The 9,662-nt window shown below is 50.3% G+C and overlaps 1 long non-coding RNA gene across 1 annotated transcript; it reads right to left on the bottom strand.

Annotated features, from left to right (window-relative positions):
* Positions 1 to 349: 349 nt before the first annotated feature.
* Positions 350 to 8,120, bottom strand: LOC148107265 (uncharacterized). The gene is made up of 2 exons (XR_015722788.1): positions 7,776 to 8,120; positions 350 to 5,644 (listed from the first exon to the last, which is right to left on the bottom strand). It is a non-coding gene; the product is annotated as an uncharacterized LOC148107265 (long non-coding RNA).
* Between the last annotated feature and the right edge of the window lie 1,542 nt (positions 8,121 to 9,662).

Raw genomic sequence — 9,662 nt, 5'->3', positions numbered from 1 at the left:
AGTAGTAAAATGAAAAGAACAGAAAAGCAAAGTCTCCACTTACAATTTAAATCCCAGGCAATTTGTTTAAAAATTCAGAATGGTTTAAAGCATAGGCCTAAATAGATATATGGGTCATGACAAAACTCACTACTTAAACTGAACCAAGGAGGCCAAAAGACATTTTAGGGAAGATTGTGCAGTCTTTAGCAAAACTTAGCTTCTTTCAAACTGAGACATTTCAGTCCTCTTAAGTCATCAAAAACCTGATAAAGACAAAACATAGAAACTTTGCTTTTCTGCAAAGGTAAAGAAAACACATAATAATAATAGTAATAACATCTTTGTTTACAACTCCCTCTTTTTAATCTTTCATCTTTTTTTTTTTTTTTTAGATATGGTAGTCACCATACCGTACATCATTCACTTTTGATGTACTGTCCCATGATTCATTGTTTGCATATAACAATCAGTGCTCCATGCAATACCTGCCCTTCTTAACACCCTTCACCGGTCTAACCCATTTCCCCACCGCCCTCCCCTCTACAACCCTCCTTTGCTTCCCTGGGTCCATGGTCTTTCACTTATTTGTGGAACACAAGGAATAGCAGGGAGATCCTTAGGAGAAGGAAGGGAAAAATGAAGGGGGGGGCACCAGAGGGGGAGATGAACCATGAGAGACTATGGACTCCGGGATACAACTCTTTCACATCAAGAGCAGACCAACAATCCAGGAAAATTTTGTCCTTTTAACAGAGAGAAAAAAAGCAGAATTTCAGACTTATACCATCGTACCTATAAAATCCATTCATTTCGATCTTAGTCCTGACCATAAATAAAAGTTTTTTCCGAAGTTGCGCTTCACAAACTTCCTACACCTTTCTTTTTCATTCAGATTTTGTCCTGAGACTTTTCTCTCTGAATAAACAGTCTTTATTTAGTACAAAATAACAAAATTGCCTTTTTTCTTTCCTGAACAAAAATGTATTCTCATTCCTTATAGTGCCCTTATAAAAATACAGCTTAACCTTTCTTGCATACACAGTTGCTTCACCTATCATTTCCAGCAATCTCAATGTACACTTAGCAGAATTTTAACTTTTACAAACCTTTGCCTCCACTGAAAACTAAGCAGTAACCAATCCCGAACTGTTCTACCAGAATTCTTTAGATTGGCATTGTATTATTAAAATAACATATTAAAGGGGAACAATGAAGCAAAGAGAGAGTCCAGAAGGACAAAGATCAGAAAGGAACGGAGCCAATATACAGAAACAGGGACTTTACAAGCAATACAATGGCAGTAAATTCACAGCTCTCAGTAGTTACTCTGAATGTAAAAAGGCGCAATGGCCCAATCCAAAGACAGGAGCCTATCAGATTAGATGAAAGGCAAGACCCATCAACATGCCTTCTTTTTTTTTTAAATAATGATATTTTTTATTATATTATGTTAGTCACCATACAGTACACCCCTAGCTTTTGATGTAATGTTCCAGGATTCATTACTTGCCTCTAACACCCAGTGCACCATGCAATACAGGCTCCTCCTGTGGACTGGGCTGTGGTTTGCCAAGCCCTGATCTCCATCAGAGACCTCACCGGCCCCACCTTGCAGGTGTTCCCAGGCCTGCTCGCTCACTGCAAGACCCAGTGACCTGCCTGGGATGTTCCTGGAAACCTCTGCCCCTTAAATTCTCAGATTGTGATCGTAGCGTAAACCAAATCGGACAATGTGCTGTGCTCCGGATTTCAAAATGTTTTCTCAGAAGAGCCATTTTTATCATTCTCTGTCCCCATCAACCCCATATTTTGTAAGATCTTATCCACTTAGATTCAGAGTCACTCAAAGGCAACAGCAAATTCACAAACCACATTTAGTGGTGCTTGTTCTGGGCATCATGAGAGACAGTCATCAGCAGAGACTACTCAGGAGGCCAGGACAAGTACACATGATGGGGGGTTGGGAGGGAGAAGACGAACAGGGCAGGGGGAGAACGGGCTTCGGTCCCTGTGTTTTCATGTCACAGGTTAGATACGCAAATATTTCCAAAACCTCATTACTAATTTAAAACAAAAACAAAGACAAAAAATGTAGGACGCTTTCCAGCACTACGGAACTCTAAACAGATGATGGGACTGACCCAAGGTACAATTTCTTAGCTAAAAGGGCCTAGGTTGTTCCAGAACAAAATGTTGACCACAGTTCTCTTTCAGGGTGAGGGCTCTGAACCAGCGTAGTGGATTTTGATTTGGACGGTGGTACATTTACCTAAAAGCCTACGAGCAGGAAGCGGTTGGCAGTGAAGTCTTGGCGTGGTTGGTGTGCGGCAGTCTGGACTTCTTTGTCTAAGCAGGTGCCGGGGCCCTCCACCTCTGGTTTTTCTGTGGACGTCTGGGTGGACAGGCCCCCACTGGAGGGACCAGTTCTGGCTTGAGGTGTCCTGAGCTGATTGTGCTGGGGACAACAGGAGTCTGCAGACGGCTTCCCCACCCACTTCTCACTTACACCTCAAAACAGCTTAGTGTGGTATTATAAAAAATTAACAAATTGGAGAGCAGCAGCAATCCTCCCAAGACGACACGGCTAGGTCACAGCCCACCCGCTTCAATTCACGTCGGTGACCAGCGCCCAGGATGCCCGGAGAGGATAGGCACTGGGGAGGGGGGCAGTCAGCCTGGATGCCCTGGCATCATTTTCCTCTTCTGTTTGAGAAGATACACTGTGTGCGTGGTGACAAATTCAGACCGTGCCAAGGCTGGAGGTAACCAATGTTACCGAGTTCTTGTCCATCGTTCCAGAGGTGGTCTTTACACATCCTGAGTGTGTGTGTGTGTATGCGTGCATTTACACACATGTGTGCACACACTGGACAGGGCACCCTTCTTTTTCCTCCTAAGGGCATAACTTGAGGCTTGCTCTGTGCCTACTGATGTTACTTCAGCTCACACGTTCAAACAGCTGTGTAGGTTCCAGCGTGTGGACACGGCAGATTTCATTTCCTGTCTCGGGGGGACTGGGGACATCCGTGCTACAGGTGGCACTGGGCCAGAAGGGCCTTGTGTCCAGGCCCACGCGGGAGCCGCGTGGCCCTACTGAGGTGGATGATGAACCTCTCTAGCAGACATGTCCATGGAGGCCTTCTGAGGGGCTTGTTTGGGTCTCTGTCTGGCTTCTGTCACACCTCATCTCTGGAGCAGCCAGTCCCTAATCTTTTGGCCCTGAACGTTCTTGGAAAAAATGTTCCCTAAGACAGAGGGAGCACAGGACTCCCAGCTGTAGGCTCTGGGCTTCGCCCAGCGGAATGTGATTTTGTTCTTGGGCTCTCCTTAGGGACCCCAATGGGCCCCCCAAGTCATCAGGGTGATTATGACGTCCGCTGGATGTCTCAAAAATATGCATTTTTTACCTGGCTCCCATTCAACTCCATAACGTAGTGCTTTGCTCAATGACTGTAGAGTATGGTCTCATCTGAGGAGAAGCAGGACATTTTAAGACCGCAGAGCCCAAAATTAACAGCCTGGAATTTTGGCCCATGCTCTCTGTTGACTGACTTAAGCCATTACACGGAAAGACACTTTGGCAAATCCTGAACTACTTGTACAAGAGAAGCCACAGACATGACCAGACCATTTAACAAGAGGCATCTGGCCAACCGAACATTTTAGGAAATGGTCTCTACCATTAGTAGGATTGCAAACCCTTCCACACAACCCAAACACAGTGACTGAGAACAGTTCCACCTCGACACAGAACCAAACCCTTAAAACCCACTACGAACATCACAGAAGCTGGCAACCACTGCATCAAATTACGGTTTTCTGGGTTAACACGCTGAGGCCTTGTCACCAACCTCCAAACCTCTTCTCGCTTTGCCTTTTCATGGTGCTGTGGGGCTTGGTGCCTGAGGTAAGAACCAGGGTGAACAGAGCCTGGGCAGAATCACCTCAGATGCTCAGGAGGTGGAGGCCAAGGGGTCAAGGGTCAGCTCAGGCCCTCTGGCTTCTCTCTCCTACAGGCAGACGTCCCGTAAGGTGCACTGGCGGGGCTGACAGGGGACGCCCCGGCCTGCTGGTCGGGGTCAGAGCTGCGGCTGTGAGCGGGAGGGCCAACAAGCTGGAAGGTGAGTGGGCAGGAAGGCTCTGGCTCTGAGTGCTCATGGGCATGAGTCAACACCAAATACTCTGGCAGGGTGCACGTAGCAATGCTGACCTCCAGAGCTGGGCCCCCAACAGGCTGTGGCCATTTAGAATCAGTTTATGATTTTCAATGAGTTTTTTCCTTTTTTTTTTTTTCCCCCCCAAAATACCTCAATTTACAAAAAGCACACATTGGGCTTCCATCCATAGCTGACAGCAAATAAGCGACTGCCTTGGTTGGAGAATCTTTTCTGGAACGACCCACCGTTTGTCTTATCCATAAGCCCTGTGCCACCATCTTTCTGCTGAGCCCAGGCAGCAGTGTGGGTGCTACTCCCCGGCCTGAGGGCTCTAACCCGGGCTGGGCTCCTGAAGCCTCTGCAGCCCCACAAGCTGGACCCTTTTGGGATGCCACACTGCCATCCCTCAGAGCTCAGTCCCTAGAGCGAGGAGGGTCACCCCCCTGCCCTCAGGTGCAAGAAGCAGGGTTCTCCGCCGCATGGAGGTTTAGGGTCTCAGGCTAACCTATGCCAATGGAACTCATGCACAGAACCACCGGAGCTTGCCCCGTTCGCAGGAACAGTTTGGGAAACTGACAAAAAACAGGCGATCTCTCAGAAGGCAAGCAGAGATGCTTCCAGCTTGCCCGTCTGCAGCTGGAGACTCACGCTGCCAGGAGGCAGCAGCCACACCACCCCCGGGGCCTAGGCTGGGCACTTGTGGCCTGGCAAGCTGCCATGTAGCGTGTGGCCTTGAGGAGAGATGATGCCGCAGAGGCGGTGAGGGCGCAGGTGTGCAGGGAAAGGCAGCCAATGCGTGAACGACCCCTCTGCATAATCTTGGCCAGGGGACGCAGCTCTGCTCAGAGGCGCTTTTGCAAGGGTTGCGCCAGAGGCTCAAGCCCCCAAGAGGGGCTCGGGTCCCCATTATCCTGTGGATGGGGTACCAGTGAAGGAGAAGAGGACCCAGAGCCCCAGGTTCCTTCAGTGGAATCCTAACTGGTAGAGACGTAGGGCCCCACCGTTCCTGTGCCCACTGATGTTCACTCTGGGCCTTCTGAGGCTGGGCGCTGTAGGACTCAGGGTGCAGGAATCCCCCAGTGTGTTGTGTTCCTCTCCTGCCCCTTCCCTGACCCCAGTGCTGTCCTCAAGGAGTAAGGAACTGCATTCAGGACTCCGAGGCTGGGACTCTCACCCATGCTGCTTTTCCAGCCTGGGGCAGTTCACCTGGCTGGTGAGCCGAGTCTCATTGCCAGGCAGCGGGCATGAACATGGCGCTCTGCGCGGTGACCACATTGTGCAGGTGTGGCCTTGCCTCCCTATGTGCCACTACCTTGTACCTGTACCGGGCTTGCCCGCCCACGGCCTGCTGCTTCCACAAGTTGTAGTAAGTAGGGTGAGGAGTAGTGGCGCCTGGAGCTTAGCAGCCTCGACGACAAGCACCTCCATGGGCACACTAGCCGGGCTCTCACCAGTGATGTCGTACGCCATCCGGATGAGCTCATAGTGCCGCTATTTCTTCACACCTACAGGTGGAAGGAAACAGGGGTCAGCTGGCCCAGGACCACCTCCCTCTCTTGGAACCACACCGAGGGGCTGCGGGGCAGGCCGTGGGTGTCACCAGAGGGTCGCTGGAACGTTCTCCTCCTCCTTCCCTGACCCCAACGTAACAGCCACCCTGCGCTGCAGTGCACCCCTCCCACTCTCCGCTCACGGGAAAGGTGGCAGCAGGCCACCTATAAGGCCACCTTAACTAACACTTCAATAAAAATCTGAAAAGAAATAACAAAGAAAAACCTTACGGACAATACATTTACAGCAACGTCTCTTTACTGAAAAAACCCACGTAATAAGCAGACTGCCCAGTTCAGACCCACGTTGGCCAAGCGTCCACTGCAATACTGGAAATCCTAGCCAGAGCAATTACACAAGAAAACTAAATCAATAAAAGGCATCCAAACTGGAAACCAAGAAGTGAAGGTCACTCTTTTCAGATGACATGATATTATATGTAGAAAACCCTAAACACAACCACAAAAACAACTATTGAACAAATTCAGTAAAGTGGCAGGGTACAAAATGCATAAAAATCTGTGCTCCCTCGTTTCAAACTCTATTACAAAGCTCTACTGATTGCTGGCATATTGGCATCAAAGCAGACACACAGATCAACAGAACAGAAGACAGAGCCCAGAAGGAAACCCACACTTCTACGGTCCGGTACTTTATGACCAAGGAGCCAAGAATATGCAAGGGGGAAAGGACAGTCCCTTTACTGAGCGGTGCTGGAAAAACCGAACAGACCCATGCAAAAGAATGAATCCGTACCACTATCTTACACTCGACACAAACATTAACTCAAAATGAATTCAAGACCTGAAACCTTACAACTCTTAGCAGGAAACATAGGGACAAAGCTGCCCTACGTACTACTCAGGCGTGAATTTTTTTTTTGGATCATGTTCCAAAAGCCAAGGCAGTAAAAGCAAAAGTAAATAAGCGAAGCTACAAGAAACTAAAAAGCTCCTGCCCAACCATGAAAATCACCAACTAAATAAAGAGGCAACCTACCGCCTGGGAGAAAAGACTTGCTACTCATAAATCTCATAAAAGGTGACTTTCCAATATATAGAATGAATTCCTACAACTCAATCACAACAACAACAAAAAACAAAGTGGAAGGATTTTCCAAACGGACATTATGCAGAGAAGACACAGAGACGTCAACAGTTCCGTGAAAAGATGCTCCACATCAATAATCATCAGGGAAATGCAAATCGAAACAACACTGAGGTATCGCCTCACACTGCTTAGAAGGTTCGGTATCAAAAAGACAGAAATAACAAACGTTAGCTAAGATGTGAAGGAAAGGGATCCCTGGTGCACTGTTGGTGGGTACAGAAGTAGGTGCACACGCTGTGGAAAACCGTATGCAGCCTCCGCCAACAAAAGAAAAATTAAAAAGAGAACTATCCTACAATCCAGTAACTTCTCTTCTTAGCTTTCAACGGAACAAAATGAAAACACCTATTTGAAAACATATTTATACCTGCATCTTCATTGCAGCATTAACCATATGTAACTAATTTAACATATAAAGCATCATATTCAAGTATACAATATATAAAACATCTATAAAATAAATTATAATACAAAACTGTATATACATAGCTTAGAGGACCCAAGAGAGAAGAATAACCTACAAGACCATGTCCGTGGAGAAACAGAACCAGAAAGAGCCCCTTCCAACCCAACCCATCTCCCCACCACCCAAGCAACAGCCTTTCCTGCTGTGGCCACCGCTGAACATACCGCCCACGCCCTCTCCCATCTCTGCCTGGGACCATACGGCTGCTGCCCTCGCCACCCATGACAACTCACAATCCTCGCCCTCACCGCCGCCTGGGACTCAGAGCCCTAACCAACCATGCCATCCTCTTCCCCGCCAGGGAACCCACGACTCCACGGCCCTTGACGTCACTGCACACCTACAATGCAGGTGCCGCTGCCACCAGGGCCCCTGACCTCACTGACGCGCAACCACCGTCGCCACGGAAATCAACACCCGCGCCACAGCACGACCACGGAACTCCCCGCCGCTGCCCTCACCACCCTCACCGCCCCTTGCGTCGCAGCCCATGCCACTTGGGAACTCACCGTCGCCCTCGTTGCCGCTGCCTCCACAGCCGCCGCAGCCACCTCCAGCGCCGAGGCCGAATCTGTGGATGCCGCCTCCAGCGATGCCTCTAGCGACGCCACCTTCAATGCCGGAGGCGGCGCACCACTGACGTCAAAGGGAGGCGCCGCCGCCAGCGCCGCCGAGGCTGGGGCTGCCTCCAACACCGAGACCTCTTCAGTCGACGCCCCTCCAATAAAGCAGCCTCTGCTGCCTCCAGGGACGCCGCCGCTCTCGCTGACTCCCTCGAAGCCCAAGACACCTCCAATGCTGCCGCCGATGACACGATCAACGCTGCCGAAGACTCCACCGCTGCCAACACGTCCGCACTGGAGTCCGCGCAGCACCGAAGTGAGAAGCGACCAGCGTGCGGGGCTCCGCCCCCAGCCTGCGGGGCTCCGCCCCCAGCGTGCGGGGCTCCGCCCCCAGCCTGCGGGGCTCCGCCCCCAGCCTGCGGGGCTTCCATAGTCGCCCCTGCTGCTTCCTGTGCCAGGGGCACTGCCTCCAGAAACAGCGGTGCCCCGGGAGCTTCCAGCAGGGGCGCTGCAGCGGGCACCTCTGGCAGGCACGCTGCATCTTGTGGTCGCCCCTGCTGCCTCCAGCGAGAAGGGCGCCTCCTCCACTGCGGCGGGCGCCGGTCCCAGGAAGGATGCTGATGCACGAGCCGCCTCCAGTAAAAGCAAAGCCTCCTGCAGCTCCTGCAAGGGAGCCGCCTCCATTGTTGTCTCAGTGGTCGCTGTAGGCCTCCAGCCCAGTGGGCACTGCCGCTGGTGCCTGCAGCAGGGGCGCTGCATCCGTGGACGACCCTGCTGTCTCCAGTGGGGGGGGGTGGGACTCGGACCCACCTCCAGCAGGGGGGCACTCCCTGCATGTCCCTGCTCCCTGCACTACTGCGGAGGCCGACCCCAGCCTGCAGGTGCTGCCTCTTGCATGTGGGCTCCGCCTCCAGCAAGTCGCCGCCACCACTTTTAACTCTCATTTTAAGTTGCAAACAGTCTCAACTCAGCAGACAATGAACAGTATGAAAATGCTTTTTTTTCTTTCCTAACCAAGCTGTGGTTAAATATGTGAAGAGATTGTTGATTTTCTTTTTCCATGCTTATTTCCCCTTCACTACAAAATGCCATTTTCACATTCCTGGTAAAAGCCTGGAGAGGGACCGGAGGTAGGGATACAAGAAAGTTCTTTATTGACTGCTATTTTTCATTCTGATTTGTGATCTCAGGGCCTGACCAAAATGTAAATCTGTCTCCCCTAAGGTCTTCAGAGAACTTAACAATACCGTTGGTCTTTTCACTGTTACTCCCCTAGAACAGGATGTATGCGGTTTTTATATCTATTTGTTGGTGATTGTCCCTCAGGATCAGATGATCACCAGTCAAGCTCGACCTAAGTGATTCCCACGTAGTGCCTTCCTCTCCCCCGGAGGTTGTCTTTGGACCGTAGGAACCTCTAAGGCAAACTTTACCTTACATTCCGCGGAAGTTCAGTTACTTCACAACAAAGTCTTGTGCCCCTCCCCCCTTCTATCTGTGTATCTTTCCTGCTGCCTGAGGAAACAGGCTCTTGCCTTCAGGCTCCTCAGCCATATGTCAGATGCGAGTATGCCCCCCAAAATCCAAAGGATATATATTCAGCTCTTCTACTGATCCCGCGGAAACCCAACCTCTTATCTTGGAGACAAGAGCATCCTACCCATTCCCCTTGCTTTTGTTGGAAGGTTGGATAGGCAAGTATTAATGAACATAAAGAGGATTCAGACAATCCTCTTTACAAATTCTATTTCCCCTTAGTTTCAGGGTGAAGGATCCCCCTCCTCTGGGCTCTCTGACGATCTTACGTCCTACGTGTGTTAGTTTAACAAGTAT

The sequence above is a fragment of the Ursus americanus genome, chromosome 33 (assembly GCF_024610735.1).
Source record: "Ursus americanus isolate L20-20 chromosome 33, mUrsAme1.1.p, whole genome shotgun sequence".
Taxonomy (NCBI): Eukaryota; Metazoa; Chordata; class Mammalia; order Carnivora; family Ursidae; genus Ursus; species Ursus americanus.
This window is presented reverse-complemented; position numbering and strand designations above follow the sequence as displayed.